The sequence below is a fragment of the Mizuhopecten yessoensis genome, unplaced genomic scaffold (assembly GCF_002113885.1).
Source record: "Mizuhopecten yessoensis strain PY_sf001 unplaced genomic scaffold, ASM211388v2 scaffold715953, whole genome shotgun sequence".
Taxonomy (NCBI): domain Eukaryota; kingdom Metazoa; phylum Mollusca; class Bivalvia; order Pectinida; family Pectinidae; genus Mizuhopecten; species Mizuhopecten yessoensis.
This window is the reverse complement of record NW_018479874.1, coordinates 56,700-80,692: the sequence shown is the minus strand read 5'-3', so window position 1 is coordinate 80,692 and position 23,993 is coordinate 56,700. Positions and strand designations below refer to the sequence as shown.

The following is a 23,993-nucleotide window of genomic DNA, read 5'->3' as shown; positions in this document are numbered from 1 at the left end:
ATGATAAAGGTGTATCCAATCAGGGCCCAGTTGTTCAAAACTATCGTTAAGCTAACGATGTCGTTAAAACCTGGTTAGCGAGTCGTTAAAAGTTAACGACGTCATTAACTGTTGTTCAAAATAGTTAAGATTTAACGACTCGTTAAATAGTCGCTAACTTTAATCATTCTCTTACCAATGATTAAATACTTAACGAGTCGTCAAATATGGCCGCCTTAGCCTTGGTAATTGTGCCTCCTCAGAGAAAAGAAAGAATTTATAGGCACCAGAAGATCCTGGATGGAACCTTTACAGATGAAGAGTTGAGGCAGCGGTACCGCTTTGGACGATAGTCCATTTTATTTGTGTCCGGTCTCTTAAGACAAGTTTTGACGAGAAGTTCAAAGAGAAATCATGCTCTATCCGTTGAGCAGCAGGTAGCCTGCAGCCTGAGATTTCTTGCAAGTGGCAGCTTCCTGCAAGTTGTTGGAGACACTACAGGTATTTAATTATATAAACATTAAAACTTGGATCTAAAACTTAAAAGTACTTAAAGTACTAATATTGAATATATATATTTGTACACTTTAATTTCTCTTTTTTTAAATGGCTTTTATTTTTCATCAATACAGCAGTGGTCTCATCTGTTATTACTCTGTACTGAATGTTTAACAAGTAATAAGAATAAAACTGTATGTATTCAAGTGTTAGAATACTTCTTTCCAACAGTGCTGTCAATAATTGTCTTTGTAAACAAATTGCAACAACCAATTTACTGTAAACAAATTGCAATAACCAATTTACAATAATCAAGCACCTTTGACTGACTCAATGAACATGAGGTTACACTCCTTTGTTTTAAAAGGAAGTTGCAAGTCACTTTAAGTGTAACAGTATGTGACTGCATAAATAAGATATGTACAACTTGAAGTGTTTGAAACACTGTTTATGTACGATATGAATATCAAACAAATCCAATGTATAATACTTTTGTATTGGTTAACATGCATCCACAATGTTTTTATGTAATAATATTATTTACATTTGTAATTCAATTTACATTATTTATAGATTACTTCCTATCTTCATGAAGTTGCTATACATAAATATGCTAGTCAAATATTTTTTGAACAATATTTTCTTTATGCTATCAAACAATACCCTGACAATATATAAAGATATATATTATATTCTTCAACCATTCAATTGGTGCTTTCACCAATATACAGAAAATGGGCATATATATATATAAGGTATCTGAAATAAAAGAGATAATATATGTATATATGCACAAATTGTATGGTTATGTACATTTTATCTATGCTAAGACAGTCATGCTGTTGCAAGTACTACCTCAAAACATTATATACATCAACATTTTATTTATATAAAAAGTATTAGCAATGGCATGTAAAGTATATTTTCTCACAATAAATACACAAGGTTTAGGTGACAGGCAAAAAAGAGATAGATTTTACATGTGGGTCAAACAACAGAGAGGAAATATTATATTGGCACAAGAAACACACTTCACAAAAATGATTATGCCATATATAAAAGCAGAGTGGTAAGGGGAGGTAATACATTGTTTCGGTACAACACAGAGTAGAGGTGTAAGTATTTTCATTAGCAAAAATATAAAATCAGAAATCATAGATATACATAAAGATAAAGATGGTAGACTATTACTCATCAACATAAAGATAAATGATAATATATATACTATTGTAAATGTGTATGCACCTAATGAAAGACACACAAGAAATACTTTTTATAAGCATGTAAATACTTTCATATTAGAACATAGTCAAGGGTTAATTATCATCGGAGGTGATTGGAACGAAATACTACAAGCAGATGATAGAAAATCTAGGAAAATACCGAAACAAACTGTAAGTAACCTAAAAATATTGATAAAAGAGTATAAACTACTCGATTCATGGAAACGAAAAAATGATAGCAATGAAGCAAGTAGAATAGATTTCTTCTTAATACAAAAAGAAATTGTACAGAAAATAATATCTTCTGATATCAGACCAGTACTTATAAAATATACAGATCACCAAGCAGTATCACTCATCATCGATATAAAAACTGTAGCTCGAGGGCCAGGTTATTGGAACCTGAACAATAGCTTACTTGAAGACATAGACTATCAAACCTTAATAATCAAAGTATTAAATAAATATAACCACATGGAAAGTAATGATCAAATAACAATGCAAACCCTATGGGGCCTATGTAAAATAGAAATACAAGAAAAATCAGTATACTTTGGGAAAAAAGAGCAAGTCTAAGGGAAGATGTACTGAAAGATTTAGAGAATCAATTAAAAGAAAAAAATGAAAATAAAGCAAATACAGATGAAATAAAGATACTTGAGGAGCAAATAGAAACATTGTATTCATTTAAAGCAAAGGGACACCAAATAAGATCTAGCTCAAAATGAATTGAGGAAGGTGAAAAAAATACTAAATATTTCTTTTCTCTAGAAAAAAGTAGACAAATACAAAAATCAATAGGAAAGCTGTACGACGAAGAGGGCAATATTTTAATAAATCAATGTGATATATTAAACAGACAAAAATAATTCTATGAAAAACTATACACCACAAGAAAACCTAACACCAATGAAGTATGGCAGTACATTACTTCAATTATCTTGGATACTAAATTAAGTGAAGATGACAGAAATAATTGTGAAGGCCTTTTGAATGAGCAGGAATGTTTTAAAGCAATAGGTTCAATGAAAGTAAATAAATCCCCAGGGTCAGATGGATTGACAGTTGAGTTTTACAGAATATTCTGGCCACATCTTAAAAATGTACTTGTTAATTCTTTAAATGAGGGGTATACATATAAAAAATTATCTGAATCACAACGAATTGGAATTTTATCGCTTATGTATAAAAAAAAATATATCATTGTGACCTAAATAACTGGAGGCCGATAACTCTCTTAAATGTCGATTATAAAATATTAGCTCACTGTTTGGCTGAGAGAATAAAACCTATATTACCACAAATAATTAGTACTGATCAAAATGGCTTTGTTATGGGAAGAAATATTAGATATAACATTCGTTTAATCCAAGACGTTATTGATTATGCTGAGAAATTTCGAGTTACTTGGGCTATACTTTTTCTCGACTTTCCTAAGGCTTTCGATTCCATAGAATGGGAATTTATGATAAATACGCTTAAGCATTTTGGATTTAAGGACGGGTTTATAAATTGGATCTTGACTCTATATAATCAAATTAGTTGTTTAGTGTCAAATAATGGATGGCTATCTGAACGAGTAAATATCACACGAGGAATAAGGCAAGGCTGCCCGATATCAGCACTTCTCTTTGTAATAACTGTAGAAATACTGCCTACCAAAATAAGACAAGATGAAAAATTAAAGGGCATCAAAATTAAACAATCACAAAGTAGAGATTTTAAAATATCGCAACTAGCAGATGATACAACATTATTTTTTAAATCTAAACATTCCATCAGTAAAGCTGTGAATCTAATTGAAATATTTGGTATCAGGTCTGATACTTAATAGAGAAAAGTCACAAGGGATAAAGTTAGGGGACAATAAGATATTGAATCTAGTTGAAATATTTGGTATCAGGTCTGATACTTAATAGAGAAAAGTAACAAGGGATAAAGTTAGGGGACAATAAGATATTGAATCTAGTTGAAATATTTGGTATCAGGTCTGATACTTAATAGAGAAAAGTCACAAGGGATAAAGTTAGGGGCCAATAAGATATTGAATCTAATTGAAATATTTGGAAGTCTATCAGGTCTGATACTTAATAGAGAAAAGTCACAAGGTAGAAAGTTAGGGGACAATTAGATATTGATAGATGATCAATATGAAGACAAAGATTGGACATGTGAAAGCATTAAAGCACTAGGTATTCATTTTGGAATAAACTCAGAAAAAACAGCACCATTAAACTGGTAAAGTAAAATATCAAAAATGAAAGAGGTAATAAAAATCTGGGAAAAAAAGAAAATGGCTATGATTGGAAGAATTCAGATTTCTAAATCACTTTTAATTCCTAAATTGACTTACCTCATTTCAGTACTACCTGTACCACAACAAATTGTTAAAAAGTCTGAAAAGATTATACATAATTATATGTGGGACGGCAAAAAAGACAAAGTTAAAAGAAAAGCTCTCTGCTTATCATACAATAGAGGGGGTTAACAAATGCTGGATGTGGCATCACACATTCTAACTATTCACTGTGGTTGGGTTCAAAAATGAATTAAAGATGATAAAATGAAAGCCTGCGGACAGTTATACCAAAACATTTCTTAAATCAATATGGGCATAATTTCTTAATATTCTCAATGAATATAAAGAATAGAAATAATTTGGACGGTTATACAAAACTACCATTGTTTTATCAAGATATCTTAAAATCCTGGCTAGAGGTAGGTGGAGGTGAAAAACCATATCCTGAAAGTATCACAGATATTGCAAATGAATTAATATGGGGGAATCAATATATAAAACATCAAAATAAAGTATTGATTTTCAAAAACTGGATAAACAACAACATCCTTAGAATAATAGATCTGCTAGATCATCAAGGAAAAATTAATGAAAATATTTTTCTGAGGAAAAACAAAACTAGATTTCAGAAGTATCCATTATAAAAAAAATCCATACCCAAACAATGGCAATTAAAGTTAAGAAACTCTGACATAGCAAAATTCAATATAAAAAAAGACTACACGGTACCTTCAATTAAATTAAATAATACATAAAAAGCTGCAATATGTAATGTAACAAATAAACTGATATATGAAAATGTTCTACAAAAACAGTCCAAAAAACCTATTGCATATATTGCATGGAAAAACACTTTTGCAAACATTAGCAAGTCAGAATTAGTAATAACTAGAAATATGTCAAAATGACATGAAAGTTACCCCATCTCCTGTATGATTATTTTCAGTATGATAAATTACTGACCAAACTACAACTGACATATTTCCACCTGTCAATCAAAATGGTCCAACAATGACCAGGTATGTATACACGCTGTTTAGGCAACCATGCCAACCTGCTAGGATATAATAATAAAGCATGTGGTTGATTTACTTGAAGAAAATGTTCCATGTTTTATGACCATAAAACACAAACACTGTAAATAATTTCATTTTTTTGTTATTTCTGTGACATTCCCTGGCCTTCTTCATCCCAATTTCAAGGCCTTCTACATTCAAACATGCCAAAGTGCCAGGATGAGATATTTCATCTGTTAAAATGAAATAAAAATGATATCAGAGAACTGAACATGCATATTGGAGCAAATCATTTTCACCAAAACGAAACGCTGATAATTAAGGAATTTCCAACCCCTATCACTAGTTTGTACTGGTATTGTATTGGTGGTTATTTAACTCCATAGTATCAGTTGATAATTCTCAGTAAAAATAATTTGTTGGTAAAACTGTCAATATCGTCTAGTCATTGGTTTCCGCGCGTTATATATTTCCGCGCAGCCATTTTATCAAGCTATATCTCGTTACTACGTGACCTGCTGGACACAACACAAAGATATTTTAGACGTTTGGCCATCGTCTGTAAACTGACACAAAAATTATCGGAAGTTCGTCCGGAAAACATAAGAATTAATCACTGATTAAAAACACGCATAAATACGCAGTTTTGCTTAATACACTTTTTATCTTGCTCAAAATGAATCCATACCGGAAACAAGTCCACTGACATGAAGTTTAGAAATTAAACTAACTAACTGTTATGACTTACAGTGTATTGCTGCAGCTGTTGAAGTACTTCCTTCCATTTTAGTTTGTGTATTCTGGCAATGATAAAATATCAGCTATCTTACAATGCTTAATTGGGATATTTAGTGTGATCATGGTTTATTAAAGCATGTATAGACTATAGGGGTGTAACAATGTATCGGAAAACCAGTATATCGCAATACACAGGCCATATCGTACATGTATCTATCACAATGCGAAGCCGATAATAAAATATTGCTGAATCGCAACATGTTCTAACAGTCAAATAGATATGCTTATAACCATAATCCAGGCTATTACTAGCATACGATTCAATACAAATGTATCACACAAATGATCTCAGATTTAATGACAGCATTTTGACACCATTAAGCCCAATTACCAGAAAAAAATACCATTTTTTCCTATGAAATTATATTGTGATCTTAAATATTATGAAAGGAGCCATGATTTGCAGAAAGAGCTGCAAATACCGCAATATCCTCAATTTTGTTTACATCCCTAAATTAGACTGGACCTTTGTTGGTTGATTTTATAGAAAAGAAATATATACATGCACAACAGTGCTGTTAAACACATTTGTCTTTACGTTTTGACAGGACACTGACAGGAATATTATTGGCAATAACGATATACATAAATATGACAATGCCGTGTTTTGCCGGTACAGTATCGCCACGTGGTGACCACGTGGAACTGTACCGGCAAAACATGGTATTGTTTTGTCTGTACCTCGTGGTCACCACTGCCACCACACCGCAGAAACGATAACTTTCATTAAACGATGTCCAGCGCTTTTATTATAAATTCTGAATATGGCAATAAACTACTTACCTTACATGACCCTGCACTTTTCCGGTTTTCCATTTCAAGTTCTGCCGTAAAGAGTTATGTCGTAAAGTGTTCCAAAGTTGTAAACGTTGTCATGCGGGATATGATTGTTGATGAAATATTTTTTTGAATGATGGCGCATTTATTTATATTATATATCACCCTTTGAAATTATAATGTGACGGCTGAAAATGGTATGTAAATTAAAAAAATAAAGCAATTTCCATAAATGTCGTAAACTTTTTACTTTGGACGAACTTGATTCAGGCGTGCCGGTTACCGCCGGGAAAGCGGCACCTACCTACTGATTACGTATGTCCCTTAAGTCCCGCATGTTCGGCCCCTGCCAGTCGATAAGAAGTTTCGCGGGACTGCAGAGAAATGCAAAGCGATACAAAATGTTATTTGTGTCAACCAAATTGCGCGTACGCTTGAATGTAGTGTGCCGGCGGCAAGCACAAACCCGGCATGTCAAATCAAGTTTGCCCTTTTGCTATGTGACGTTTTCTTTTATCACTGCGTGAATAGATGATAAAGAATTAGAGACGTTATTGAGCTTTTCTACCTGAACTTTTTATTACAAAATTTATATTGGTTTAAAAAGAAATTTTACCAATATAGTCGTTGGTCAGACATAAAAATCCCAATCAATTAATAGCAATATATAATATAACAGTCTACCCCTTCGGGAACCTCAAAGGTGACTGATTCATATTCGGAACACCTTCAGTTTGAAATTCGGAACGCCTTTTGGTTGTATGTAAGATCTATTCCTAAATCGATATCTCAGTTATTCAAAAGCTTGTAATTAGCGACAAAAGCAAACACACGAAAGCCGAAAACAGTGGTCAGCAACAAAGTTAAAAAATCTGGGACTGAAACCAAAATTGATAGTCCTCGCTGGGGTTCCCCCAGGGGTGACTAAAATTGAAAAGGTTCTAAGCTTTACTTTAAAAAAAATGGACAATAACAAATTGAAAATGTTCCAATGGAAATTAATACACAGAATCTTGACTAAAAATCAGATACTTTATAAATGGAAAATCAAGGATAGTCCACTATGCAATTTATGTATTGTTATCGAAGATTATGACCATTTCTTCACAAAATGTCAACATATCACACAATTTAAAATAAGCGTTAACCATATGTTTAAAACACTAGGATACAATAAAGATATGTTAACACTCAAAAATATTGTATTAGGATACAAAATTACCATGAAAAATATGACATAATCAACTACCTACTAACACATATAGCATATGCAATATACAAAGGATACTATGTAAGTGAACAAAAAACAAAACATGTCAACATTAAGAATATCCTAAGAAATGAAATATATATGGCAGTAACAATAATTAAATATACCAGAAAAGAAATTCCAAAACTTCTCCAGAAAGCGTGCGAACATCTTGGGATAAATTCTGAATCATGAACAAACCAGTACACATACATCACCACCATAATATAACTGTCAACCAAACATACATCCCAGTTGAAATGTTAATGTCATTTGACATTTATTCTCCTAATTTGGAATGCTTTCTTCATTTGTAACTCATTATTACTTCGAATGGCGTTTCCACTCTATAAATGAAATTAAAAGGGAGGTAAAGTCAGATTTAGTGTGTACAGATTAAAAAATTTCCTGACAATAGAAGGGGGGCAATCAAAATCTTAACTATGTGGACATGATGACATATATGGATGACTTATCTTGTTATATTCATCCTGGTGAAAGCACTTACCAAACTGGTTAAAATTATGTGTTTTGGTTTAATTTCGAACTGCAACGAGAACACATTTTGCACATAACTTCACCCTTTATATTGACATATTGAATTATGCAGAACAGACACCTAGCTATGGAGACTTGTCGAGTTTTTGGTGACATATGGCAGTACAGACGAGTATGGTAAAATTCCCCAAATCTTAGTTTGTCCGTGGAGGCCGCCATGTTTGTGAAACGCTCGAAAACAGGGGACACATTTTACATTCCGATTTCAGATAATCCACTCAAAATCAGAAAAAGATATTGCATACATAGTATTAGCATGATAACACCTTACTGTTGGTTACAACTCTGTCGAGTACGAAGCCGTATTTCAGCGTCGTCGTGTGATATAGTGTGGATTGCATTTGGCTAAACAACGTGACAGCCGACTAACCGGAAGACAAGCAACATATTCATGCGCGCGAGGATGGATTGAGTATGAAACTTCGTTAAAATATGAAAATTAATAACAAAAAATTATGTATGGATAAACTAAATTGAGTAAACAATATGTCTCTGGTAATGCAAATCAAAAAAATTATTCGGTTTGAAAGAGAATGTTGAACTATGTTAAAGGGGCTGGTCGGGGAAAAATTGTCATATTTGCTAAAATTGGCATACACATGTTTAAAAAACCTTCTTATGAAATATACCGATTCAAATTTTGCTGAAATTAACTCCCTTAGAGTAAAAATTATAATTATATCAAAGAAATCCGAAATCGTCACCTGACAGTCTAAAACTTTTAATTGACCCAGATCAGTGATGTAATTTTACCGCATGCGCGTCATCAACAAGGCCAAATGTAAACATCGCGGCGAAAGAAAAAAATGCATGCAAAAGTCATGACAGGCACGAGGTATCAATACCGTTATATATAACAACAAAATATAGGTAGGACTACTACACTTGCATCATACATGACCTTTGAAAACAATTATTTACGTATAGTATTGCTGTCTTGTCCGCTAGTTGAGTCAGACATGGCTGATAGACGGCGTGCTACTGTTTTTATCTTCACTGCCTCACTTTCGAAACAACCACGAGACATATATAAATAGATCTGCGCTAAATTTACGCGGGACTTCCCCGAGATTTCAGTGGTCAAAACTAGACATTGCAAGTAGAACTCGACCATCATATTGCCGTGGTATAACTTTTGGAAGGCCAGAAAACGCATTTAGATCCATTTATTTTGTAATTTTTCCCTCGACCAGCCCCTTTAACCGACTCGCAGGTCTTGTCACCTCCGGTTTATCTCAAACATGTCTGCAAATTCACACGAGCGCTGGTTTTAGAGGGATTTCAGCGGAATTACTGCTTAATACTGGTAAGATTGCACATATATTTGTGCCTTTAACTGCATTTCAGCTATTAATCAACACGGATCCGCCGATCACAATGAATGATTAACGATTTTATAAGAAATGCTCAATTGGCCATGTACACATTACTTCATTTGCATACCAATCAAAACATTCCCCAAATAATAGAAAGGTAGGTACATAATACATGGTAAGTATTTCGGTGAATAGTAATAAACACGGTGTTGTTAAGTAAGTGTTCATAACATGACAATTTCTGCTGACAGCTGTGTATCACCTGCAAAACTTCATCTACGGTGGCACGTGGGTGACAACTATATAGTGAATTTCATCAATTTTTTTCCGTGATAGCCGTGTGCAGGGCATTTCAGTCCCAATTGCATACAGTCAACGTTGTACTTTGATTTCCTGAATTTATTACTGACATTGTATATATTGTAAATATTTGTAAATAGTCTAAATTATTGACAATTAATTATGGGCAAACCCAAGCCTAGAAAGGCCCGATTCAATATGGCCGTTGGAAAAAACAGTTGGCTACAGCGATACAAACACAAGGCACAGAAGCAAATGTACAAAGAGACCTTTAACTCCAAATCAAGTTTGCGTATCACCTTTAGAAAGTGTTTGCGTGGCTCGCAGTACACACATACGGTTGTGGAGGGGTGTAGAAACATTTGCACTAGGTGGTGTTCCCCTGATAATAAGTTGGCGGGTTATCGTGTCATAAACCTGGATCTCCTGAAAGCGCATGTGAGTAAGTTGACTTGCCATGTTATTACATGTTCTGCTGTGCAAGATCGCATTACTCGAGGGGAAATAGAGAGTCCTATAAAACTCATTGAAGATGTCCGTCATCAAGGATTAGCTGGTCTCTTCCTGACACAGTGTGAAGGATGCTTTCAGAAGTTCTATCTCAACAACTCTCCAAAAATAAAAATAAAGTGCTCCTCACCAGCGCTACGACATCAATGTTAGAGCCCGTTTGGGGGACAATGGTTTGTGGTGGTGGTGGTGTTAGCTAACTGAATGAAACTATGGCCACTATAGCTGTTCCTGGCATGTCTCAACCTATGTTTTCAACCATTGAGCAGGAAATAGGTGTGTGGTGGAAGGATGTGCTAGAGGCTGATATGCTGTCAGCAGCGGCAGAAGATCGTCGTCTAGCGATAGCAAGAAATTATTTTTGTGACAGTGTACCTGCAATAACTGTGGTGTGTGACGGAGGCTGGAGTAAGAGGTCACACAAGCACTCATACAATGCCATGGGTGGGGTTGCCATAATAATTGGTGCGGAGACAGGAACGCTGTTGCACATTGGCATACGCAACAAGAACTGTTATATATGCACTTTGGCTGAAAGTAGAAAACGTGAACCTGTTGAGCATGAATGCTTCAAGAACTGGTCAGGTAGTAGCCAAGCGATGGAGGCCGTGTCATAGTTGAAGGATTCATGCTCGCAGAAAAAAAGTATGGTTTGCGGTATGCCAGACTTGTTGGTGATGGTGACAGCTCTGTTTTCGCTCGCATACAAGAACAAGTTCCAATTTGGGGAATCAAAGTGACCAAACTGGAATGCGCAAATCAAGCCTGCAAGTGTTTGCGCAGTAGTCTGGAAAAACTTGTCGAGGAAAAGAAACTTAACAAGGGCCACGATAAGCTCACTCAGGGTGTCAGGGTCCGATTGACCAGTGGGGTGAGATGTGCCATCCGGATACGATCTTCTGAATCTTGCAGCCATGAACAATCTGTTCGCAATCGGAGACATGACATACTGAATTCTGTTCGGAGATCACACAAACTGCTCTGATTTTTGTAAGGCGCGTGAATTGTCAACAGATGCAAGTGCAATTGGCCATTCTTCATCAGTAGCACCTGACCTTCATGTATCTGCCGATGATGACCCTGTGTCGGATGTTCTGGACGAGCAAATGGCCTTCTGGACTCAGGGCTCGTCCGTCAAGGATATTGAGGAAGCTAGAGGCTGAACTGACCTTGGATCAGGTGGAAGACATGTGGACCCTGCTATTCTTAGGGATGTCACCTGCTTACTGCAAAGACTTGCCGATAAAGCTGGAAAACTTATCGGAAAGTACACGACAAATATGGCTGAATCGTGGATGGCAGTCAAATGTAAGTTTGATGGCGGCAAGGTGTACAACCGGTGCAGCCGCGGATCATGGCACACCCGTTGCTATGGGGGTGGTATACGGCAAAATTTTGGTGCAGAGTGGTCTCCCAAGATCTGGCAAAGAGTTACAGGCACTGATCCAATGGAGCCATTTCGAGCGACTTACAGACCCAGAGCTAGGAAATTAGAGAGCTCCAGAAAGTCCAATGCTAAGGTTGAAGTAAGGTTGAGAGCCAGGAAGTGAAAGTCCAAGTCAGTCACTCAAGCCAGCAACTTGAATATGGCTCAGAGGCTGTGGAAGTGGTGCCAGATGTTGATAGTGCCAAACTTCAGCAAGCCTGTGTTGATTTTTTTTCTAGGGAGGTTTCCTCGGAAAGAATTGGAGAAATAGAAAAGCATTCCAATCTTCAGTCTGCAATCACTAATTCAGTATGGAGGGAAGAGAGGCGAAAGCGGATCACTTCATCAGTCTTTCGGGAGGTAGTCAAGAGAAAGTCCACTATTCCAGTTGAGCCTATAGTTCGGCGTTTCTTGCATACCACGTTTCGGGGAAATCGCCACACCATGCGGGGTCTTCAACAGGAGGATGTCAGTACAAAGGAATACACAATGTACCAAGCCGTGCACAGATTGAACGGCACTGTTGAAAAAAGCGGACTTATCATCCACCCCAGCCACAATTTCCTAGCAGCCACCCCTGATGGCAAAGTATCTTCAAGTGATGGACAGAATGGCCTGATTGACATCAAAAATGTGCTCCAGAACAAGAACTTGACATTCAGGGAGGCGGCAAAAACAAAAGAGTCAAACTTCTGTTTGTGTGTAAATGATGGGAAACTGAGTTTTAAAAAAACAAACATTTATTTTTTACCAATGCCAAGGACAGATTAATATCGCTGATGTGCCGTGGGGGGACTTTATTGTCAGACGTATTAACCCCCACGAACTGTATGTAGAAAGGGTGTACAGAGATGAAGATCTTTGGGATAGTAAGTTGTTGCCAAAGCTCACCGAGTTTTATTACAAGTGCCTGTTACCGGAACTCGCATCGCACTTGCAAGATATGGCAAGAGCCCTGGAATCAGAGAACCTGGAGTTTGGGTATGCATTGAAGATGTTAATTGTCTTTAATTTGTTGTAACTAAATTTTATATTTCTGATTATAGAAAGGATGATATTTGCATTTTATTACATATATACAACTTTTATGTAATTTCAGTTCCAACCTGACACATGTACTTGCACACTAAATAATTATAAATATTGTTTTTCAAAACTAAATAGCATTTATTTGATAGTAATTGCTTTTGTTTTCCAAATAAAGGAAATATTTTTCAGTCTCTATCATATCCTTCAGTGTGGATGATCCTTTTGTTAAATTGTTAAACCTTATTGGCATTGGCCTCCCTCCTGGTATACAGCCATCCACCTGCCTCCCTCCAGCTGGTAGACAGTCATCCACCTGTCTCCCTCTAGCTGGTAGACAGTCATCCACCTGTCTCCAGACATCTGAACAGCCATCAGGTAAGTAGGTACACAACACTACCGCCACAAACACCAGGAGAGACGTTGATGTTAACATTTTTGTTGATTTTGGTGGGGGGGGGGCGGCTCACTGTATTTGAATGCAAAGGTAAATTGTTTTTTCAGGCGGATGTTGCTTACTTCGAAACCACATTTTATACAATTGGTCAAGTCCTTCAAAATATCCTATTCCTTATTGTAATCTGTATTATTTCAGATCGCCAGACTTCTGCAAGGCTCCATCACACTAGTCAGACTTCTCAGGTAGATCAGGACCCAGTTCAAGGACCCAGTTGCTCACAGAGCACTAGATCTACACGTCAACGGTCTGTCAGATTTGTGGGAAGAAGGATATCACATGATTGGATTGTGAGTGAGAAGAAAGGTGTGCATTGTGAAAAGATTATCTTTTGTATTGTTTACTTGTATATAAACCATACATTGTTATAATCTATATTTATTTACACTATGGATTTACACAGGCAACTGTCTAGTGTATAGTAATTCTTAGTATGTTTTTATCTTATGGTATTTTTTCCTTCGGGATCCACTTGGTTTGTTGGCACAGTGCTAGATGTACTGAGGGGACGAGATGGTGAGCCCTCTGCTGTCTATGAAGTCCTTTACGATGATGAAGATGCGCCCCATGAAGTTGATCATCTGTCAAATTTGTTCATATTGAGTTAAGCAGAAGATTCATATTTGAACCTTTATATTCCTTTAATTTATTAACAAAGTCTGAATATTTTATCTCTGAGGTGTATCAACTCTAGGGTCAATATACTGAAAACGTCCCAGTTATCTACCATTCTTTTACTTGAAAAGGGGGTGAGTAACACCCCCCCACCACCACCACCACCACCACCCTATGCATTTGGTTCACCACAACAAATTATTAGTTTATATATTCATGTATGAATGTGGTATGAAAATCGAATGGAAATTGATATTTTTTTTCCATCATTGGTATGGCAGCTTATGGGCCACCTTACATTGAGCAGTGAAAGTCGTCCTTTGGTGAAAAATGGCCGCCCTCTTCTCTTCTATGAAGTTCACTGGTTTTTGGGAATTTTGATATCCTATACTATGATTCAATATGGCAACAAACTGTCATAGTACTGAACTTGGACAACCTTTATATGATGTTTGTTTTATTTTTCAGATTTTATTATCTTTGCTGCAGTCGCAGTTCGGTGTGAATAATTAATGGTAAGTAATTACATTTTATTTTTATTTTTTTTAAATCTTTTTGCCTAGAGAACAAACTACACTCAACCATTAAGCCTACCATTCAAAAAAAATGAATTTCAGATGATCAAAAGTCATATAATTTCACATGAGTAAATTGACCCCATTCTGGGTATACCTCCCCCTTAAATCAATAATTATAAATAATGCATATTTTTTTGGTCAACACAACTCCATTTATGGCATATGTATACAAATACATGTACAAGTGTTGACCTCTGACCCGGTACAAGTAGGTCGAGAGAGCATTTATAATTTAAATATAGACACACCTAGCACATAGTATCTTTTAGGTGTACATGACAAATAATTTCTTCTTAGTAAACAATGCATAAACAGAAATATCCCGATACAGGTGACAACATCATACAGGTTCTTTTAATTTATTTTATAAATACGACTAAGGAACTCAAAGCTGAGATGCCTCTGAATACTACGGGAATAGTTAACAAGTCACAGGATTATATAGCTACTGGGATATCATTATTATATATATTTGCGATGACAATGTACTTACTTTTACCACGAACTACTGTGCTTCTGCTGGAGAGACACGTGCGTCAGCTAGCTGGGGCTGTACTTCCGGCAGTAACACGGTAGTTACCTCCCTTTTTTGAGGTAGCGCAACACGAATGAATGGGACAGTCGTGCAAGAGCTCGAATTAACAAATGAATGAAACAGTGAGTGAATGAAATTATATTTAGAGTGTTGAAATTGATGTTTTATGTTTACATTCAAATTGTCATAACAGTATATCATGTTACGATACTTATGTTTTTTTATCCGATCTAAGCCACCTAGTGCTATAATGGACCTTTGATAGCGAGGAGCTGGAGTGATGGTGAGCGAGGAGAGGATAAAAAAATATAAGCAGGCCTGATATAAAATCAAAAACAAATACTTATGAATAATATAAAAAAGTTATAAATCGATAGTTTATGAAAGAGAGGTATAATGCCATGAAAGAGGGTGTGGTGTATGGAAACCCTCCTACGAGAGGACACGATTTGTCATCTTAATATTTAACAATTTCATAATTGTATGACTTTTTAATATATATATATAAAAATAAGTGTAACAGTATTGACTATACTTCCTTTGCTAAGGCCAGAAAAAAATCTCATGAAATAAAATCTATGAAAGTCTCATTTTTTTTACTGTAAACAACTTACTTCATTGAAAGGATTGGACAAAAGCACAGTATCTAGATTTGTTAGTGATATGTGTGCAGCCCTGTGCCAATTCAAAGACCAAGCACTGAATTGGCCTTCCCTGGAAGAAAGACAACGATGGAAAAACAACATTCTTCACCATATCTGCCTTTCCCTCGGTTATTGGGGCAGTGGATGGCACCCACACGAGGATGAGCCATCATATGTCAACAGGAAGGGATATCACAGCATAAATGTGCAAGCTGTATGTGATGCTGATGGTAAGTTATCATGTTGGACTTAGCGTTCCTAAACTTTGTTTATGTCGCTTAGAACATTGATAAAAAATGACCTATATAAACTATAGTCTGTTTCAAAAAGTCCATAACTCATCTCACAGACACAGTACTGTTGTCCAAACATAGTTTTTTGTTTATGAAAATAACAAAAATAAGTAGTCTATAGTTGCATTAGTATTTGAAATTGTACAGCTTAATTAATTCATATTAAAAATTAATCAATTACAAAATAAAATACAAATTGGATCTTTTATTTTTCAGCTAGGCCCTATTACATTAGTATTTGGGTATAAGAACATTATGATTTCACATTTCAAGAAACAAAAGATATTTTACCAAAAACTTATTCACTGTGGAATAACTTCTGTTAATTTTTAAATGGGACACATACATCATAGGTATCAATATTAAAACTGTTGAACTGTTATATCTTGAATGATTAATTTATTCAAGTGTCACACACATTTACAACTGATATTATTGATTCAAAACAGCTAAAAAGCATTGAAAGAGAACAAATAGTTTGTCACATGTACAGAGTGTTAAAATCAAAATGAGTTACCTGTGACATCTGATTAAAAATATCCATGCAGTCCTACATGTAAACATGCTAATATGTAGCTGGATGTACAGATCACATTCAATTACAGGAACACTCTGATGTATAATGAAATGATAAAAAAAACACCATAACATTTTCAATTACCCTATTCCTGCACTTTTTTTATAATGGGGGTGTTTTAAAATCTGTGACTACATAATTCACATGTAAAGTCCTACAAGCATCCTTTTATGAACATTGTTTTATTCTGGCACTATATATTTGATGAAATTCTAATGTTTTGTGTTATGCAAAAGTGATGTGGATCCAGTGAAACAAATATACTTTCCTTTCATCATAGCAATGATTAAATTATATCCATGACTTCACTGATAAATAGTTTATGTAATGAATACAATTACAACCAAATAGCATTCGTAGCATTTAAATCCTCTTCAATATTTCTTCTTTAATAGGCAAGTTTCTCAACATCAATGCTGCATGGCCTGGCTGTTCGCATGATGCCCATGTTTTCAGAAACTCTCAGGTATGGGAGTTTGTTTTGTGATACAAATTGATATAAAAGAAAAATAGTTGAAAATATATTTATTTCCCTTTTATATAAACTCAATATATCTTTTATCGGGTTGATAAATCCAGGTATCGACCTCAGCCAAAGGATATAATTGAATAACAAACAACAACAACAACAACAACAAAACATTTTACATCTTTATTTAACAGTAATATCAATAACATTATTTACAGCATATCAAAAATGAGCAGCTTCCCCATAGACAATAGGCCCAAGTGCCTTTAAGAAATCACCTGCGTTATATTATAGGTACTGGTAGCTTAATTTCATTATTGAGATGTGATGTGGAAATCAACTTGTAAACCAAGTGAAATACAATACTCGTCATGTAACCACAGGATTAGAACTTACAAAAATATTCAAATAAATTATTTTGCTATTGAGAAATATAATTTCTATTGTTATTTAGCAAATTTTTGTACCATCTGAGTACAGAGGTTTTTTTTAAATATCAGCCATTTTACCCTTTTTTGGCCACAACCCTCCAGCCCCTGGGGCAAGGCGGATCTTATCTGTATACAGTGTACTGTAATCCCACTGGGAATTTTCAGTGGGGTCACCTTGCATAAATCTCACACTTGTAATCTTAAAAGTGGACTAAAATATAACTATAGGCAAAATATCAGTGTTTAATTCAAAATAATCTATTAAAAGATTTAAACATGTGACACTTGTGACCTTGAAAGTCAAACAAGGACATTATATTTAACAAACTTGGTAGCCCTTCTTCCCATCATGTAACTGGCAAAATATCATCATCATAGGCCTTTTGGTTACTGACAAGAAGTTGTTTAAAGTAAACAGTCGATGCCGGACGGATGCTGCAGGTGAACTAACTACAAATTATTGATCAACAATTTGACTATCCTCTATGGAGAACGGAGGATAATCTATAGTACTTCAATTAAAGTATGCTTTGTTTTTAGTTTGATATAAATCAAAGTGCTGAAGGTTCTGATACAATGCCAACATTATCAAAATATGAAGATGGATTTTGGAAGTTACAGTTCAAATCACATTCAATCTATGTCAAGGTCATTCATTTAAATTATATTTAAACCCTTCATTTCAGGCATGCTTATTGTCAAACATCTTGGACCTAGACCTCTTCCTTATTTGGGAGAGGTTGTTTAAATATTTGCACATGTTTTACCATTGTGACTATGAAAATGAATTAAGTTCACTTATTATACTCAAATCTGAAAGCAAATATCAAGACCTAACCCTTAAAGAACTTGAGAACAAGCTTTTCAAACTTTGTTAACCAAAAAAGTGCATTTAAACTTTGACTCCTAAAGAATACATGAAAGAAAATGATGGCTTTAATGGTTACTTTAAGCTAGACACTGAGTGACATCAGAGAAGAGGAATACTGATAGGAATTAGATTATGAATAACACCAGAGAAGTTGTTTTTATTTCAGCAGATTTAAATCATTCATTTATGAACAGTAACATAACAAATGTAAAGTACCCTAGTTGAACATGTTTTAAATTTGATATCCAGTTTTTCGTAAATAAATATGTAAAAGTGACATAATTCTGGTCAAACTTCAGCCAATCAAAACTCCACAAAGTCATATACCACAAGTGGTATACCAAAGTTTTTATCCGGCCGATATAGTTTGCAATTTTATTTTAAATAAAGATTTTGAATTTATATTTTATTTCTTCAGGGTTGCCTGCAACTTGAGCAGCACCAACATTGGGAAAATGGGGTCCTTTTAGGAGATTCTGGCTATCCCTGCCGACCTTTCCTCCTAACCCCGTACCTTAACCCCCAGAATACTCAACAACAGCGTTACAACGTGGCTCACGCAAGAACAAGGAGCACTATTGAAAGGACGTTTGGGAGATGGAAAAGACGCTTCCATGTCCTTCAGTCAGAGGTGAGCTAATCTTCTATGATTACTTTTTTTCTGGTTATGAGCAGTTTTATATTGATAAACATATGACACTAATTATAAGGACATTATCCTGATTAAGTGAAAATGATTACCATAAACTTGAGAAAATTCCACATGATGTGCAGTAGTGTTGGGTATTGTCTCAATGGGCATGAATTGCTCAATTTCACACCAGTATCCATCAAAGTGGACCAAGGGCAAATATATTAAAATGGCCTACATTAATTAAGGAACCAGACGAAATCACCATCTTTGCATTGTGATGTAATATGAACTAGATTTGTTTTATATACTTGATCCCTGTGACCTTGAACATTGGTGAAGATCATATACAGTATAACAAACTTGGTAGCCTTTCACCTCAGTACATATTTGCTCGATATCATCACTCTGGGTCTTCTGCTTATTCAGAATTACCATAAGAATGCTTTCCTTTTGATACAGATCCGCATGAAACCTGAGAGGGTTGCAAAAGTAATCGCTGCCTGTGCGATTCTCCACAACATTGCAATCACATTGCAGGAGCCTGTAATTGAAGAGGATAACAACCCTATACAAGCTGCTGACGATGTTTATGAAGGACCCCAGGATGGCCGTACTCTTAAGGACCACATATCTAGGATTTTTTTTAAATTCTAGTTATGCGTGTGGAGTGCCCCTACTCCATGTAGTTGAAATTTAGTTAGGGGGCGCTAGGAGTGCCCCTACTTCATGTAGTTGAAATTTAGTTGGGGGGCGCATGGAGTGCCCTTACTCCATGAAGGTGAAATTTAGTTGGGGGGCGCGTGGAGAGCCCCTGCTCCATGAAGATGAAAGATAAAAGTTGCCCACAAATTTGAATCAAAATTTCATTAATAAATGCAGTTGTATCAGATGTTATGTTGTTTTTGTTTTATATTCACAGTATTACAGTTTAGTTTGTGAAAGCAGACCACATTTCAAACAAAACTGTTGGAGAACAGCATAACTTGCCTATAGGTATTAGATAGTGTTATAAGATAGCAACTTGCCAAGTATCAATTAATTCATTTGCAACTTTGCTCACCCCCAACATGTTTCAAGGTATTCTGTATTTCCGAAGAATTCTTTAATGTGTCCCTCAATTTATTGCCATATCCCTTTATAATGCCAACATTTCTTTGATTAAAATGGGGCAATATAAGCAGGTTTTGCTGTACCTCATCATGTTGTACATTTCTAAAGAAAAGATATGACCAGACATTGTAAAATAGTCAACAGCCTATTGATGGTGGTGATCCAACTTTAACCGAAAACTTGCCGAAAGACTTTAACCAAGTCCAATTAACCAGTTTTGGGCCGTGAAATGTGGGTCGAGTAGGATATGAAAATGGTCATATGGTTAAAATTTGGACAATGTCATATATGGATATGTAGTAAATAGATATACCATAAAGATATGTAAAATTTTGAATTATTTGAAATTTTATTTGAAAACTAATGATAGGAGACAAAATTGAGGCATATATCCATGCCTACTTTGAAAGGGAAATGGCTAAAAAGAAATTGTCATAGATATCCCTCGCTCAACAGATAAATTATGATATTATACATACTCTTATTACAAGAGGCCCAATGGGCCAGAATCGCTCACCTGGTATTATTTTCACACTTGTAATCTTAAAAGTGGACTAATATACAGCTACAGTTACAAAATATCTGTGTTCTATAATTATAATTTGTTTAATGATTTAAACATATGACGCCTGTGACCTTGAAAATCGAACAAGGACATTAAGTTGAACAGAGTTTATAGCCTTCCGACCCAGCATTCTTCTGGCCAAATATCATTACCCTGGACCTTTTGAATATTCAGAACAAGTAATTTAAAGATTTAAACATATTTGTCACCTGTGACCTTGAAAATGGGCGAAGGTCATTTGTTTGAACAAACTTGGTAGCCCTTTATCTTAGCATGCTATTGGCCAAATATCATTATCCTAGGCCTCTTGGGCATGCAGAAGAAGTTGTTTAAAGGTTTTTACAAATTTAATGAATTAGAATATGGGTCAAGGTCATTTATTTTCATATACTTTGTCAGGCCTCATCCTAGGAACCTGTCAGCAAAATATCTGATCTACAAGACATCAATATTACATTGAAAAATGTCAGTAAGTCTACATAGACCTTTTGCAATATTTCACTATAAGACATCAATTATTTACATATAGACCTATTAATGCTGATAATTTTAACTAATGCTGAGCAAGGGATAACTACAATGATCAGACAAGATTGACAGCATTATGTCTGTGTTATATCATTAGCATGTAAGCAATATTCAGCTAATGAGACAAAGCAGCTAGAAGGCTGACAGTGTCTTGCTGACCTTCAAAACTTTCTAGAATTTTCTTTAAAAGGGTGATCTGTAGATCGGTCTTCACCATCTCCCTCTCAAAGTAGGCATGCTGAATTGTATACACATCTTCAGCAGTTTTCTTCCTCTTCTGCCTGTCTGTGGCCTGCACCTCTTTTGTTCGGCATCTGTGATAATTGAAATGTAAAACTGAATTTAACACACACTTATGCTAATGCCAACTTCTTAGGTAAAATTACTTACATAAAATAGAAAAACACAATTTAAGAGACACACCATTTAAAGTTTAATCCTCAAAGGTTGAAAGTAATCAAAAAGATGCAGTTACATTTTAATAATAATCTTTAAATGTACATGTAACCTATAGAATATAAATGAAAATACCTACATGTAAATATATGCAAATGCATGATAATGATTTAATGTTTTTGTCCGTGGCATTCTAACATTTCACTTTACCAATCAAGGTAGAATTTAAGGAGAAATATTTTATTTCATATGTATGGTTATATTGGCCAATTTTCATATATAAGGTCAGAATACTGATTGACAAATATATATACTGCATGCCCAATTTCGCATCAAAGTTATATATTTATTTATTGTTTTTGTTTTGTTTATTGTTTTGTTTTGTTATTTTTTTTTTACTATTTTTATTTTTGATTTCATCACTTGTAGATGCCGACAAAGCGAAACACGTAGCGGAAAATGAAGATCATGAACCCGTCAGCTCTTTACATCATTTTTATATTATCTGAAATACGAAACAGTATAAGTAATCTTATTAAAGGATGAATTCATTTTCATATTCATACATGTTTTTTATTCCTTTTGCCCAGGATTCCAAAAGATCTGTTCCTCTGGAAGTGAATGTGGTTGTCCTGTCACCACCTCCTCCTTATCACCGAAGAAAAGGAAAACGGTAACGAATTCACGTACAATTTATCCTACCCGGAACATGTATATGGAGAAACCAAAAAAATGCGAATTATGAAGGCAAAACAGCAACAGGAAGAGTTTAATCCAGCCTTGTATTTATCGTTTTTCACTACGAGCAGAGATCTTTGTCTATTTTGTTTATGAATTGGTACTCGTGTGTTTCAGTGTATATAAATAAGTACAACATATTTATTTATTTATTTACAGAAAAAACTTGCTAGAAAATTAGAAGAACATCTCGCAAGGGCTCAAAAGAAAAAGAACGAATTTATGGTAAGTCTTTGTACTTGAAATTAAAGTTTCAGAAATGTCTTCATACTAAATTTGTATAATTATATGTTTTGTCTGAGTCTTACGAGAAGTATCTATTATTGTTTCAGGAGGTTCAGAGTGCCAAACATGAATTGCTATCATTGATAAGGAAAAGACAGTTACAAGTGAGTATTCATTTGAATAAATGCTAACGATTTTTGTTTGTTTTACATTTACAATTGGTACATATATAAATTCATAGATGTGTATATAAATATTATTATTATTAATTTGTTTCAGGAATTCTGTGAGCAGATAAATGATGATGAGTGTGACGAAACTCTGGTGGATGCATTAAACGAAACAGAAATGGATGTGAGTACTTATTTAATATTTCTGTCGCGCACTAACACAATCACTTTTGTTTTGACAAGTTGTTATAATTTTGATTTTGTTTTGTAAAGGGATTTATGCACTGTTTTAATACAAAATGTTATGTCAATAGAATATGTTTGAGTCAATCGCTTATAAACACTGTATTAAGCCTCTTTTATATTTTATATTAAAGATGGAAACTCTCGACAAAGTAAAAAATGACGATGGTGCTGCTGATGATGATAATGATGATGATGATGAGTGTAACGAAGTTCTGGTCGAAGCTTTAAATGAAGTGGAAGCTGTAAACAAAGTACAGTATGATGACGACGAGATATGTGCTGATGACGATGACGTCTGTGATAATTGTGCTGGTGATGACGATGATGGCAAGGAGGAGGAGGAGGACGACGACGACGACGACGACGATGATGATGTTGTTGATGATGATGATGATGATGTTGATGATGATATGATGATGATGATGATGATGATGATGATGATGATGATGATTTCGAACAAGTATGTGCAGCGGATAATGTAGGGATAGATGACGTAGACAGACTGAATAACGACGATAACGGAAGTGACACTTACGAAAGCGATGATTTGGGATTTCAACTGAGGGAAAAGCGAACCATTAAAAGACCAAAGTTTGGCGTGAAAGAGACAACCTATGAAGTTACACTTACATTCAAGTGGATTGGACGCTCATGGTTTTCTCTCGTGTCAAACTTGTATGATGTATTCGCTAAAGCAATAGCACTAGCCTCCGCTGGTCTGCATTCCAATGATAGAGGTCGAATTTACATAAATCAGCAAGGGCTTGAGTCGCGCATTCTTACTCATTTTCGGGAACTAAAAGACATAACCCCTGAGGTTATTTTGGCCGAAATAATGAAAGTTCTACAAAGCAAACAACATTTGAAGCTAGAGAAATCATTTACTATCCACATTGGTACTGTGAGAAATCTCAGGGAAGGTCGTTTTACAGTCAA

The 23,993-nt window shown here is 35.0% G+C and overlaps 1 pseudogene; it reads left to right on the top strand.

Annotated features, from left to right (window-relative positions):
- Positions 1 to 23,384, top strand: LOC110441433 (annotated as a pseudogene).
- The last annotated feature ends 609 nt before the right edge of the window (positions 23,385 to 23,993 follow it).